This window comes from Quercus suber, unplaced genomic scaffold, assembly GCF_002906115.3.
Source record: "Quercus suber isolate HL8 unplaced genomic scaffold, Cork oak 2.0 scaffold_202, whole genome shotgun sequence".
Lineage (NCBI taxonomy): Eukaryota > Viridiplantae > Streptophyta > Magnoliopsida > Fagales > Fagaceae > Quercus > Quercus suber.
Window position 1 is genome coordinate 1,012,170 of NW_027069660.1, and position 12,985 is coordinate 1,025,154.

The window sequence follows — 12,985 nt, forward strand, 5'->3', positions numbered from 1 at the left end:
AAATTTAGTTGTTGAGAATTGAGATGATTCAAATTTTATTAAGGCAAGAAAAGTAACCATGGTATGTTATAGTCTTTAAGTAATGCTAAGGTTACTACAAATTTTTTTACATAACCTTTATCAGGTCCACATTTAAAAAAAAAAAAAAAAAAGTCAGCAATCATAAAATTATAATTCAAACATTCATCTATTATATTACTTAAATCCACAAATAATATTCATTACCATAATAGTTTGTAAAATTTACTTGATAATATTTGTAATATTTCTTAATATTTTCTTTTTGTCTTTTGTGAATTTTTATTTTATTTTATTTGAGAATCATTTTTTGAGAAATAAATTTACTTAAAAGTGTAAAAAAAAAAAAAAAAAAAATTGTTACAAAGGCGAATATTGAATACTGTAATATAATACCCCTTTTTGCTTTGTTTTGCTTTAGTGTGAAAGCAATTGAAGAAATTTTACCAAACAGATCCCCACCCCTTTTTCTTCAAATCCAGCTAATGTGCTATGTCGCCTCTTCAATCCCTTCCTTCACCCATCTGAAATCTCCATGAATCACAGCACTGTTCGCCTCCTTACTGCAAAACCATCGGTCTTTGCTTTGGTTTGCAGACTTGGCAGCGGCGTGGTTCAAAGTGGCAGACATTTGGGTTGACGTCGGGTCGGTGGACGTTTGCTTGTTCTTTTGTAGCAACCATAGTTAATTGTTATTCCTAAATTCAAATTCTCTGAAGGTATATAGAATTTCCTACAAGTTATTGTTAGTAAAATGTGAGGCTGGACTTTTCTTCTAAAAAATGTCTACTATTTTGCTTTAATAATAATACCTGATATGCCAAAACTATTAACTTTGCTGCATTCCAAGTATGGAGAAATCGTCGTAGATGGAGGGGAAAGTTGTGGCCTTCAAAATAGTCTGTCAGGGCAACTATGCAGTCTTAGAGAAGATAAGAATCCACAGAAGCAGGTAGCCAAACCAAGAAATGTTGGTTTTCCTATGATTTTGTAATCAATTAAGTCGTTTTTATTTTTGGTTTATTTCTCTTATGTGCTATTAATGTTCTTTTGGCAGTGGACCCACTGGAGCATCGGAGATATGATGTCACCATCCATGTAGAAATTGTTCCTTCGCTCATCTGTTGACCTGAGAAATATTGTAAGAGTTTCAATCTTATATATCCTTTGAACCACTATACTTTCAGAATATGGTGTATATGTCTGACAAGATTAGGATTTATTAAAGTCATGTATTTTGTGAAAGTATTCTACTGAGTGTTAGACATTTACAAAGGAATTAAAAGTATGTACTAGTTATTCGTTTGAATTGCATGCAAATTTTCTGACAAGCATGTGAAGGCGACAGATTTCTTTAACCGGAAAGGGGGAAATGGTGTGTACTATTTATTCATTATAATGGTTTAATTTCTGTATAACCTTTGATGGTTTGTTACATATGTAACTCAGCATTTCATTTATTGTTGCAAATAATGAATTGCATATGTTTGTGTAATCTTTTAGTTTTCCACTCTGTAACTGATTAGTGAGCTCTGAAGATGACAAAGCTGGTTAAAGTTGAAATAGTAGAGCAACTCCAGAATTCATTTTATAACCCTGTTTGTGGATAACAGGGATGGGTCATAGACTGTCTATTTCTAGTGAAGATGTTGGATCTTACAAGAAGGGTGGGTCACTACTCTGGACATTAGTAGACACAAACTTAACATTATTCTTGGCAGTTCTAATTTTTGGACTGAGTGTTGATTTGATCTAAATTTGGGCCTTTATTTTATTTTATTTTTGTTCCATTATTTATAGTCTTTGAGAGATGGAGTGAGGTTAAGGAACCAATTGGCATTCTTTTGGAGCACAGGCTATAGCCTATAGTATATGATTATGCTCAAACTTTCATTTGCTCATACCAAGCCCTAAAGTATATGATTATACTCAAACTTTCATTTGCTCGTACCAAGCTTTAGGCCGTGGTTTTTGAGTGATGCATTTCTACAAATTTTGTGAATTTCATTTTGCCGCATTATTGCAATTAAAAAAAAAAAAAAAAATTATTATTACAAGGGCGAATATTGAATACTGTAATATAATACCCCTTTTTGCTTTGTTTTGCTTTTGTGTGAAAGCAATTGAAGAAATTTTACCAAACAGATCCCCACCCCTTTTTGTTCAAATCCAGCAAATGTGCTCTATCGCCTCTTCAATCCCTTCCTTCACCCATCTGAAATCTCCAAGAATCACAGCACTGTTCGCCTCCTTACTGCAAAACCATCGGTCTTTGGTTTGGTTTGCAGACTTGGCAGCAGTGTGGTTCAAAGTGGCGGACATTTGGGTTGACGTCGGGTCGGTGGACGTTTGCTTGTTATTTTGTAGCAACCATAGTTAATTGTTATTCCTAAATACAAATTCTCTGAAGGTATATAGAATTTCCTACAAGTTATTGTCAGTAAAATGTGAGGCTGGACTTTTCTTCTAAAAGATGTCTACTATTTTGCTTAAATAATACCTGATATGCCAAAACTATTAACTTTGCTGCATTCCAAGTATGGAGAAATCGTCTTAGATGGAGAGGAAAGTTGTGGCCTTCAAAATAGTCTGTCAGGACAACTATGCAGTCTTAGAGAAGATAAGAATCCACAGAAGCAGGTAGCCAAACCAAGAAATGTTGGTTTTCCTATGATTTTGTAATCAATTAAGTCGTTTTTATTTTTGTTTACTTCTCTTATGTGCTATTAATGTTCTTTTGGCAGTGGACCCACTGGAGCATCGGAGATACGATGTCACCATCCATGTAGAAATTGTTCCTTCACTCATCTGTTGACCTGAGAAATATCGTAAGAGTTTCAATCTTATATATTCTTTGAACCACTATGCTTTCAGAATATGGTGTATATGTCTGACAAGATTAGGATTTATTAAAGTCATGTATTTTGTGAAAGTATTCTACTGAGTGTCAGACATTTACAAAGGAATTAAAAGTATGTACTAGTTATTCGTTTGAATTGCATGCAAATTTTCTGACAAGCATGTGAAGGCGACAGATTTCTTTAACCTGAAAGGGGAAATGGTATGTACTATTTATTCATTATAATGGTTTAATTTCTGTATAACCTTTGATGGTTTGTTACATATGTAACTCAGCATTTCATTTACTGTTGCAAATAATGAATTGCATATGTTTGTGTAATCTTTTAGTTTTCCACTCTGTAACTGATTAGTGAGCTCTGAAGATGACAAAGCTGGTTAAAGTTGAAATAGTAGAGCAACTCCAGAATTCATTTTATAACCCTGTTTGTGGATAACAGGGATGGGTCATAGACTGTCTATTTCTAGTGAAGATGTTGGATCTTACAAGAAGGGTGGGTCACTACTCTGGACATTAGTAGACACAAACTTAACATTAGCCTTGGCAGTTCTAATTTTTGGACTGAGTGTTGATTTGATCTAAATTTGGGCCTTTATTTTATTTTATTTTTGTTCCATTATTTATAGTCTTTGAGAGATGGAGTGAGGTTAAGGAACCAATTGGCATTCTTTTGGAGCACAGGCTATAGCCTATAGTATATGATTATGCTCAAACTTTCATTTGCTCATACCAAGCCCTAAAGTATATGATTATACTCAAACTTTCATTTGCTCGTACCAAGCTTTAGGCCGTGGTTTTTGAGTGATGCATTTCTACAAATTTTGTGAATTTCATTTTGCCGCATTATTGCAATTTCCTTTTGGTCATATTTGAATCAATTTTTCCTCTTTATGGTGTGCACTATTCCCTTTTTTTTTCTCTTATGTGCAGATGCAGATGTCTTTTATTCTACAGTGGGGTTCAATAACAATAGTTTAATAAATATTGGGTGGTAATTTAGAGAAGCGATGCTTTCAACATCTTATTCTCAGGTACCTTCACTCTTACACTCCAACATTCTTTTTAGGAATCACATTTTCTTTTTTATTTATTTTTAAGTTTTGGGAGTTTTTCACTTTTTGGAGTTAAATACTTAAATATCTATACTGTGTTTTTGTTTGTTCATGTTCTTGCTTGTACACAATCAGTGCAAGTTCAACTTTTAATGCCATTATAACTTAGGCACAGAGCAATCATTACAAAAGTTAATTGGAACATATTTTTGTCATGACTATGGAGATCTTTTTCTTACAAGATCAAAAACCCAATTGCTATAAAGGTCTGTATCGTGGTTTGGATCATCCAGTTACTCCAATTTGGTGGAGGGGATGTGTCTTGCTTACCTGGTGTTTGACGAAATGGCTGACTTCTTTGGCACGGCTTTAGCCGCACTTAAGATTGTACTCCATTAAACATTATTTTGTTTAGAATGACAAAAGAATCTGACAGGTTCATGTGGGTCATTCTGCCTCCACCTTATAGCTGTGCAAAGTGTAGCTTTTTTCTTCATAAATCTTGTGTTAAATTACCTAGAAAAATCAACAATATCACTCACTCACCTCCTAAAGACACACTATACAAGACGGATTGTAATAACCTCAATATCCCTACAGAGGATAAGTATGAAAATGTCCAAGCATTTATTCTTCTTGTTATTTTCTCAATTAGGGGCTTGCAATCGTGATAGCTCAGCTTACCAGGGACTAGAGGCATACCCAGATATCTAATTGGGAGACTACTTTTCCTTAAAGTGAAGAGCATCCAAAATCTGGTTCTTTAGGCCTGCAGATGCACCTGCACAAAATACTTTACTTTTAGAGTATTAATCTACAAGCCAGAAATCACTTTAAAGTCTTCAAAATCAACTGGGAGTAGATCAGCTCTAGTGAAAATCATTAAGTTGTCTTCAAATAAAGATTAATATGCTGCATATTCTCACATCTGGGATGGAATTTGAATTCCTTGCTACCAAGAATCCTTTTTTTAGCACCTGAGTTAGGAACTCCATTGCTAGCAAAACCAAATAATTGGACAATGGATCCCTTTGTCTCATTCCCTTGGCTCCTCGAAAATAACCAGCTAGTCCTCCATTTATAGTCACATAGTATGTAGGAGTGGTAATAAAATTCACAACTTGAAGGCACTGAAAAGTAAACTTCCATTCCAGATTTTCCATTGAATTATAAGCTTTCCTGATTTCCACCTTGATGGTACACCTGTCTTGGCCTTATTCTCTATGGTAGAGTAGTTCTTAACATATTCATGAGCTAATAGCACATTTTCTGCTATATTCCTGCCTGGCAGAATGGCAATTTGGTTGGGGCTAATAATATCGTTCAAGCATGCTTTAAAATTGGTCTATAATTCTCCAATTTTAAATTGCAGCATCAGTGGTTGGGCTGCAAAATTCATAGTATTCTCTTTGGGTCTAACTCCTCCAGCTCGTAACTAACAGTTATGCTCTCACTCGCATTCCTATCAACTTTACCCGCCAACAAGAATGATTGATGTGGCAAAACAACTTTTGGGAATTGATTGGTCTATCTTACATCCTTGTTATCTTATTTTCATCCAAATTCATCGCTGTTCCTGTCTGCAATAAAACAAATGTATACTTAAAAAGTAGAAATATGTGTTTCTAGTTGCAACTGTGTCATTGAATTTTATTACACCTTTGTGTTTTAAAGTTTCAGGTGGAGGTATGAAATTGTCTACAAGAATGGTGTCACTAGACAAATTGGCAGCGTTATTATGATTGAACATGCAATTAAAAGTTCGAAACTTAGTTGGATTCCATTGGCAGCTCAATAGCAATACATTAGTGGCTCTTTGAAATACTGCTGAGGCAGGAAAAAAACATTTATGTTCATGGCGGTTTCTCATACTCCGAATCAAGTTTCCCAATTATAAGATTATATATGCCTGAGATGGTGTGGTACTCTTCACCAGTTTGAAACTGAAAAGTGAGCATATCTGCCCAATAAAACCAAACAAATTTCTAAAACAGACAATCCCAATAATATGATCTATCAGATTCAGTCCAGCCCAAGCCCCAAAGAAGAAGATGGTGAAATTTTATTGGACAATTATACCTGAAGCACAATTGACACACAGAGATTGTGAACAAATTTAACAATAGGTCCATATAGTTCTCAAATATTTAACATGACATAGAGGCACTTAGTAAAATCCAACTCAGACTCCCTGTTTTTACAGAAATTCAGAATAATTTATTGGGTAAACAGTTTTCCCTATTTTGATTAGGCCATGTCACAATTTAGTCCACAAAATTTCTTATGTTGCATTTATAGAGCTAGGTTGGACCAAAACGAAATCATTAGGGTTTATTCTAATTCTAAATTAATAGATTTTATATTTTGTGGACAAATTGACCCTAAATGATCCAAGTTTAGTAGTCTGATTTGGTTGATGAGCCATGCATGCAATTAAAAAAAGCGTGTGATGTCAATATTTTGATATTAGGTTTCTATTTGTTGGAGCCATACAATCGAAAGAAACATAACCAACATGCAAACCCTCACCTCATAACTAAAAAAACAATGATGAAGGTATTAGGTGAAGGTTTTGAACAGAAAGTCCAGGGAAATGCCAAGTCATTGTGATGAAATTTCTCAATTTCCATATTGGTCTTCTTAATTGTGATGAACTTGCTTAAGTGGATTAGGAAGTTTTCTTTTCCTATACTCTTTGAATATAATCTTTTATAGGTTTTACACAATATTGCTCATAAAATATTAAGTGTGTAAGACTTCCACATCCACAAGCTAGCAAAATCTGATATAAGTTTGTTCTGCTTCACATTTTATAGCTAAAACTCTCTCTCTTTCTCTCTCTCTCTCTGGGTTCTTCACAGGTACATTCTCTTTGCCACTGTGAATTTTCAATTACTATATGTGTCTGCGTGCCTATGAAATATGATTGTATGAACTTTTGGGCGGTCCAAAGTATCCTTATCAATAGGTAGTGTTAGAGGTTCTATTTCATTTCTGGATGACTTTTAATATAACTATGAATGCGTCTAAAGCAGGATTAAGATCATGCTATTTTAAGACTTCTGTTATTAGGTCGTATGGATTTTTAAAAAGACTGTCCTTATTGATTTGCTGCTGCTTAATCAAACATTGTCTTAATTGAATCTATGTTCATATTTATCACCTCTATTAATCCGAAGGGATTTTTTTTTTTTTTGGAAGTTCTTTCAGTAAAATTGAACTCTAGGCAAAATAACCTCTCTATGTTGTTTGGTTCTTCATATGATTCATTTTTTTAGTTTATCTCATGGAACCAAAGCCCTCTAATTTATATGGCCTCAAAAGACTAAGAAATTCGATAGATAAAGAGCCCATGAAAAATCTGTTATGGTTTTATAGAATATTTATTGTCAAAACAATTACCCATAATGAGCTAAATTGATTCAGAGTTTTATGATGTTCGTAGTTATGAGAATACTGAATAGTCAGCCTAGACCATCAGTAATAACATTTTTGGCCAAGAGCCTTTTAGTTCAATGGCATAGCCTACTCTCCTTCATTAGGAGAACTAAGTTCAAATCTCCGCTCCCCCATTGTACTATCAAATTATCAAAATAATTATAGTAACTTTTTTGATACTTAGGTAGGTACTATGTTTCAAAATCACACAATTCATGATTTACATAATGGAAGAATACTGCTGGTTTAATACTCTGAATTGTGCATGAGCATGACCATCATGATCTCTAAGCAAAGATTGATCACTGGCCTCCAAGTATCTTTATTTAATGCCAGATTATAGCCTTTTCATGTCTTAACATATTAAATATGTGTTTTAACATTACCATCTGTAATCTAAGGGTTTGGTGGACAAGATGAATTCATGTCTGAAAATGAAGAGGAAAGCAAAAGAGGAGGCACCATTTATGAAGAATGAAAGATTATTATTAGGGGAGCTAATTGCCTTTTGCAATGGGAAAAGCAATCCTATCCATGTCTTCTCTGCCGAAGAGCTCAGAAGAGAAACATACAACTATGACCCTTGCTTAGTTTTGAATTTTAAAAGGGCCACTTAATTTCAGGTAAAAACTATAAAGGAAAAATTCTTTGGGATTTTGAAGTTGAAGAAATTATTGAAGTCTTTGTGGTTGGATCACAAATAAGTGTCCGCCAAAATGTTCTAAGACACTTAGCATGCTGCTTAGAGACCAATATGCCAATTCTAGTGTATGAATTTGCAGGGGACAGAATTCTCTCCATGTGTATCCATCCTATTGAGGGAATCGTCTCTGAACTGTTGCCATAGTAATGCAGGTTAAGCATTGCAATGCGCATAGCTAATGCAATTACAGATCTCCATTAATTCATTTTTTAGGCCTGTTATCCATAGAAATATGAAGCCATCCACCATTATATTGGATGAGAACAATGTTGCCGAGCTGACAGATTTCTCACTTTCCATATCTATTCCTAAGGATCAATTGCAAGTAAAGTGATAATAGTTTTGGAAGCTGTAATTATATTCTTTCTTTTTTGATTGAAAGTATGTATGCACCTGAATATGCAGCTAAATGCTACATAATTGAGAAGGTTGATGTCTACACTTTTTAATATGCTTCTACTTCCACTTTTGAAAGGACAGCCTTCACATTTCCATGTTATCTACCAAATTGGGTGTGTTCCTATGTCGAACAAAATCATGTAACTGAAGTTGTATGGTACAAATGATTGGGCCTATGATTGACATACTCTTTGGTACCCTCACTTAATTTTCAGTTCATTAATTTCTGGATACATGAGTTCTGACATAATTTTTATTGGTCTGAAGTGGAATCAAGATCATGCTAGTTTAAGATTCATGTTCCTACCTATTTGCTGCATTTTTTAATTAAGAATCTTTGTGGATCTTGGTTTATATATCAACTTCAAACCTGTTTCTTCAAATTGCCATATCTTTGTTTAATCTTTAAGGGATGTATTTATTACAAAAGTATTTTGGGAAAACTAAAATGGCCTCAAGTCTAGATTAGAGAATATGCAAGTTTGGCTGTAGGGTGCTCCAGATGAGATTGTTCTGCTGTCCTTAAGGACCTTGCTTATGATTCTTAATGAAAGTTTCATCATGTGATTCTCAAAAAAATAATAATAATAAAAATAAATAAATAAAATTCAAGGCTGATTCACTTCACAACTTACAATATTTATTGAATCTTGAAATATTTCAACTATAGTAGTTTACATCATGAAACCATGCTCTCAGATTTATAATGCTTCAATTAATGACTCGGAAATTCGATGGACCAGGTTAAGGTGACCATGGAAAATATTTTAAGGTATTATAATTTTTTTTTTCCCTTTTAGGATTAAGATTTTTGTTGTTGTTAGGAAACATTCATTGCCTAATCCCAGTTTGTTACAACTTACACCTATAAAATCTTAATAGAGGCTTAGTGTGGTACAAGATTGGGCTTAGCCATGGGCCGTGTGTAGTGTGATGATATTTGTTGATGGGCCTCATTCACGGAAATGGGCCTTAAAGATAGTCCCTAGCGTGTAGAGCTATAAACTTAGGCTTAACATTTTTTGGTTTTTAAAAAACGAACCTCAAAAAAATTTAAGTCAGAAAACCGTAATAAGTTTTTTTTTTTTTTTTTTTGAGAAAGAAGTTAAGTTAATATAGAAGAGGTATTCAAATGTTTGGAATTTGGTACCCACATGTCTATGTCGAACCACACAATTTTGGATGCGTTTGTGAATTGCTAAAAAGGTTTTGTTTTTTGAATTTTGTCTCAAAAATATATATGAAATAATCTAACTTTTATCTTCTTTTAAAAAAAAGAAAAAACTAGTTTTTAACTTTTTGTAAAACATTTAAGATAAAAGTTATCAAAAACCATTTATTTTGATTAAACTACGCAAATAAACAAAAGCCAAATACACAGTTGAGGCTCTTGTGAGACCTATTGACCATTTGAAGTCCTTACTAATTCAAACTTTGTTTGATTAGTCTCAAGTTTAGGGATTTACACATTGTACTTTCATTTTTGAATTTCTATTTGAGTTGTTTTTTTTTTATTATTGTTTTAGGTACTTTTGTGTTCTCTATCATAAACATAGAGTACTAGTTCCTTTCTTGATAAAATTTTTATTACTTATAATAAAATTAAAAAGAGAATAGGTGTATTACCATTGGTGTTGATTTTTTTTAAACACTTTAACTATTTTTAGGTGTTTTATTTACTATTTTTTTAATATGTAATCTACTAGCTAATTTTTGTCTCAAAATATAAAATGGCCTTCCAACCCCCCCCCCTTTTTTTTTTTTTGTTATCAATATTTTGAAAATCGTTTTTAAAAGTTGGAGCCAAACAATTATAATGCAAAAATAAAATTCCACCAAAAACTAGTTTTAAATTCACTTCTCTAGTAAGCTCAAGCTGCTGTGCCTAAACAAATTATTTCCCTTTCATATATGAAATTTGGAGAGGTTGATTGAACACTAGCAGTGCCCATCAAAAAGTCTCCTTCCATTGTATTTGAAACTAATTTTTTTTTCAAACTTGTATAAAATGTTGTTATTGATTTTGCGAATTCAAATTGGATTTGATCTGAAAGTGACTGAGAATTGTGTTTAAATGGATGGGGTTGTTTGGGTCATGGAAGAAGTGGGATCTGTCTGGGGTTTGAAACTTGGATTAGCTGAGTTGGAGCTGATTGTGTTTTTTTAATTCATGTGTCATTCTTAATTGGTCCACCTCTTTAACATTGCACTCACCATTTGCTACATAAGCAGTTTTTTGTTAGTAACTTAACATTATAGACCAAATTGATTGTAAGTAGTGGTTTGGATACGGATGATTTCGCGTTTGAGTTTTTTTTTTTTTTTTTTTTGTTTACTTTTCCGTGTTAACAGTGCATACTAGTGGGTCCCGTGCACTGTTTACAAGACCTACAAACCTCAATTTTCAGCAATTTTTTCATTAAAAATGGGTTATACGGTACTATTCATACATTTATAAATTATTTTGTTACAGTATTTTCAACTTTTAGCTGTATCCAAACGAACCCTAAGTAAAAAATAATAAGGAACAAATTTAATGCTACCAAAAATACAGACTAATTAAATTTGATTGTGACCCCAAAATATGAGGACCAAAATAGTATTTTCACCTTGAACTTATTAAACATTTAAATTATGTGCCAAGGGTTCCAAAGTAGATTTCAAATTCACCATAATTTTGTGTCAAATACCTCCAATTTGAAACTATTTTCGACTTATAGTACAGCTAGTTTCTCATTTAAGTCTACTAAATATAATTCGTATTGAGTTTTTTTTTTTTTTTTTCATAAGTTGGCAAATCTTTGCATAATCCAAACTGTGTAATCCACTTTCTAGAACAATGAGTAAGTGCATGTTGATCAATAAATAAAGATTACAAGGTAATCCTAAAATGTTAGTTTTTAGTTGGCGAACTACGCATATAAAACGTATACACATTTATTTATTATTCTTTTGTGGAATTATTAGACTATTAAAATTATAAATTTAATGATTTATGTATTATTCAACTTGGATTGAGTTGATTTTTTTTCTTTTATTTGTATGGAAAGAAATAAGAAAAAAGATGTTAAGAACTATGTTAGTTTTTTTTAAAGTCTTATGGCGGTGTAGGTGGCTATTTTTGGATTGTGACGTGGGCCTATTGGTTGGACTTGAGAATTTTGTAGTAGTAACATAAACTCAATGGGTATTTGGGATGTGGGTTTGGTATGGGGTGTGCTCCACGGACATGGTCGAAAGCAAGAAAATTTTTTGAGTTTTCCAAAAGCGAAAACACAAGTGAAAAAATTGCAATCAATTGCATGCAATTAAAAAGAAAAGAAAAGGTTAAGTCAAGTAAAGTTAATATTTTGATATTTGATTTCTATTTGTTGGAGCTATTTTGATTTCTATTTGTTGGAGCTATGTAAATGAGAAAACCAATGTGTATAGTTTTGGTATGCTTCTACTTACGCTTTTGGCAAGACGACATTTATTTTTAGATGGTGAACAAAATAAGGTAATTAAAGTTATTGATAAGGCAATGTTGGAAGAATGAATTGATCACAAACAGTTTCTAGCTTTTGCGGAGGTTGCCTTAAGTTGCATTTCTGATATAGTAGAAGATAGGCCAACAATGATTGATGCTAGAAAACAACTCAGAGTAATTTATGAGTACCTCTCACCTCCTTAGCTTATCTCAATGCAGATGGATTAACATTCAAGACATCCTATGCTCTCTATTGTGTTTGAAAGGGAATATTTGTCATCAAGGTAGAGTCATTGGATAAAATTTTAGCCATGTTACAAATTACTACTTAATGCATTGGTATAAAACTAGGTTTGATTTTCATTGGCAACTAATACAGGACTGTTGTAATTCTTATTATTTTTATTTTCAAATAGTTGCAGTTGATCTTCTATTATTGCATGTAATATTTTATGGTCAATGACAAGGTATCTCTTATTACAAATATACCAAATCAGCCATGTACTTTATCCAATCCTAGCACTCTAATTCTTACCCATTCAAGTCAATTTATATATTCTTCTAAAAAAAAGTCAATATATATATATTTTTTGGTGCGTGTGGAACATGTCACCAAAATTTAATTGTCAATACAATTTATTCAAATTTTATTAAGTCAAGAAAGATAGTCACGGTATATTATAGTTTTTAACAAATGCTAAGGTTGCTACAAATTTTTTTACATAACTACAGCCAATGGGTCACCACTTCTTAGAAAAAAAAAAAAAAAGTCATCAAACACAAAAATGTAATTTAAACTTAACATTTGAGTAGTTCTAGAACCATAAATTATTTCATAATTTTTTTTTTTCACAACTATAACGTGGTAGATTATAAATAATTAATCATCATTTACACATAAACCTACTATTTTTTTCGCCAATTACTCTCGGCCACGTCAAAACTATGATAAGAAATTGTGAAAAATTTTGTGTTTGTAAATTTTTTACTTTCTTTTGTAAAATAAATATACTTAAGCCAACCAAATAAAAAAAGAAAAAAAGTAA

General features: G+C 32.6%; 1 long non-coding RNA gene across 4 annotated transcripts; it reads left to right on the forward strand.

Annotated features, from left to right (window-relative positions):
* The first annotated feature begins 419 nt into the window (after positions 1 to 419).
* Positions 420 to 8,438, forward strand: LOC136070006 (uncharacterized). 4 transcript variants are annotated; one of them, XR_010631211.1, is made up of 5 exons: positions 420 to 737; positions 869 to 970; positions 1,076 to 1,159; positions 3,809 to 3,909; positions 5,605 to 8,438. It is a non-coding gene; the product is annotated as an uncharacterized LOC136070006 (long non-coding RNA). The 4 variants fall into 4 exon arrangements; XR_010631212.1 differs by having other exon boundaries at positions 5,611 to 8,438; XR_010631214.1 differs by lacking the exons at positions 420 to 737; positions 869 to 970; positions 1,076 to 1,159 and adding exons at positions 2,120 to 2,428; positions 2,557 to 2,658; positions 2,763 to 2,846.
* The last annotated feature ends 4,547 nt before the right edge of the window (positions 8,439 to 12,985 follow it).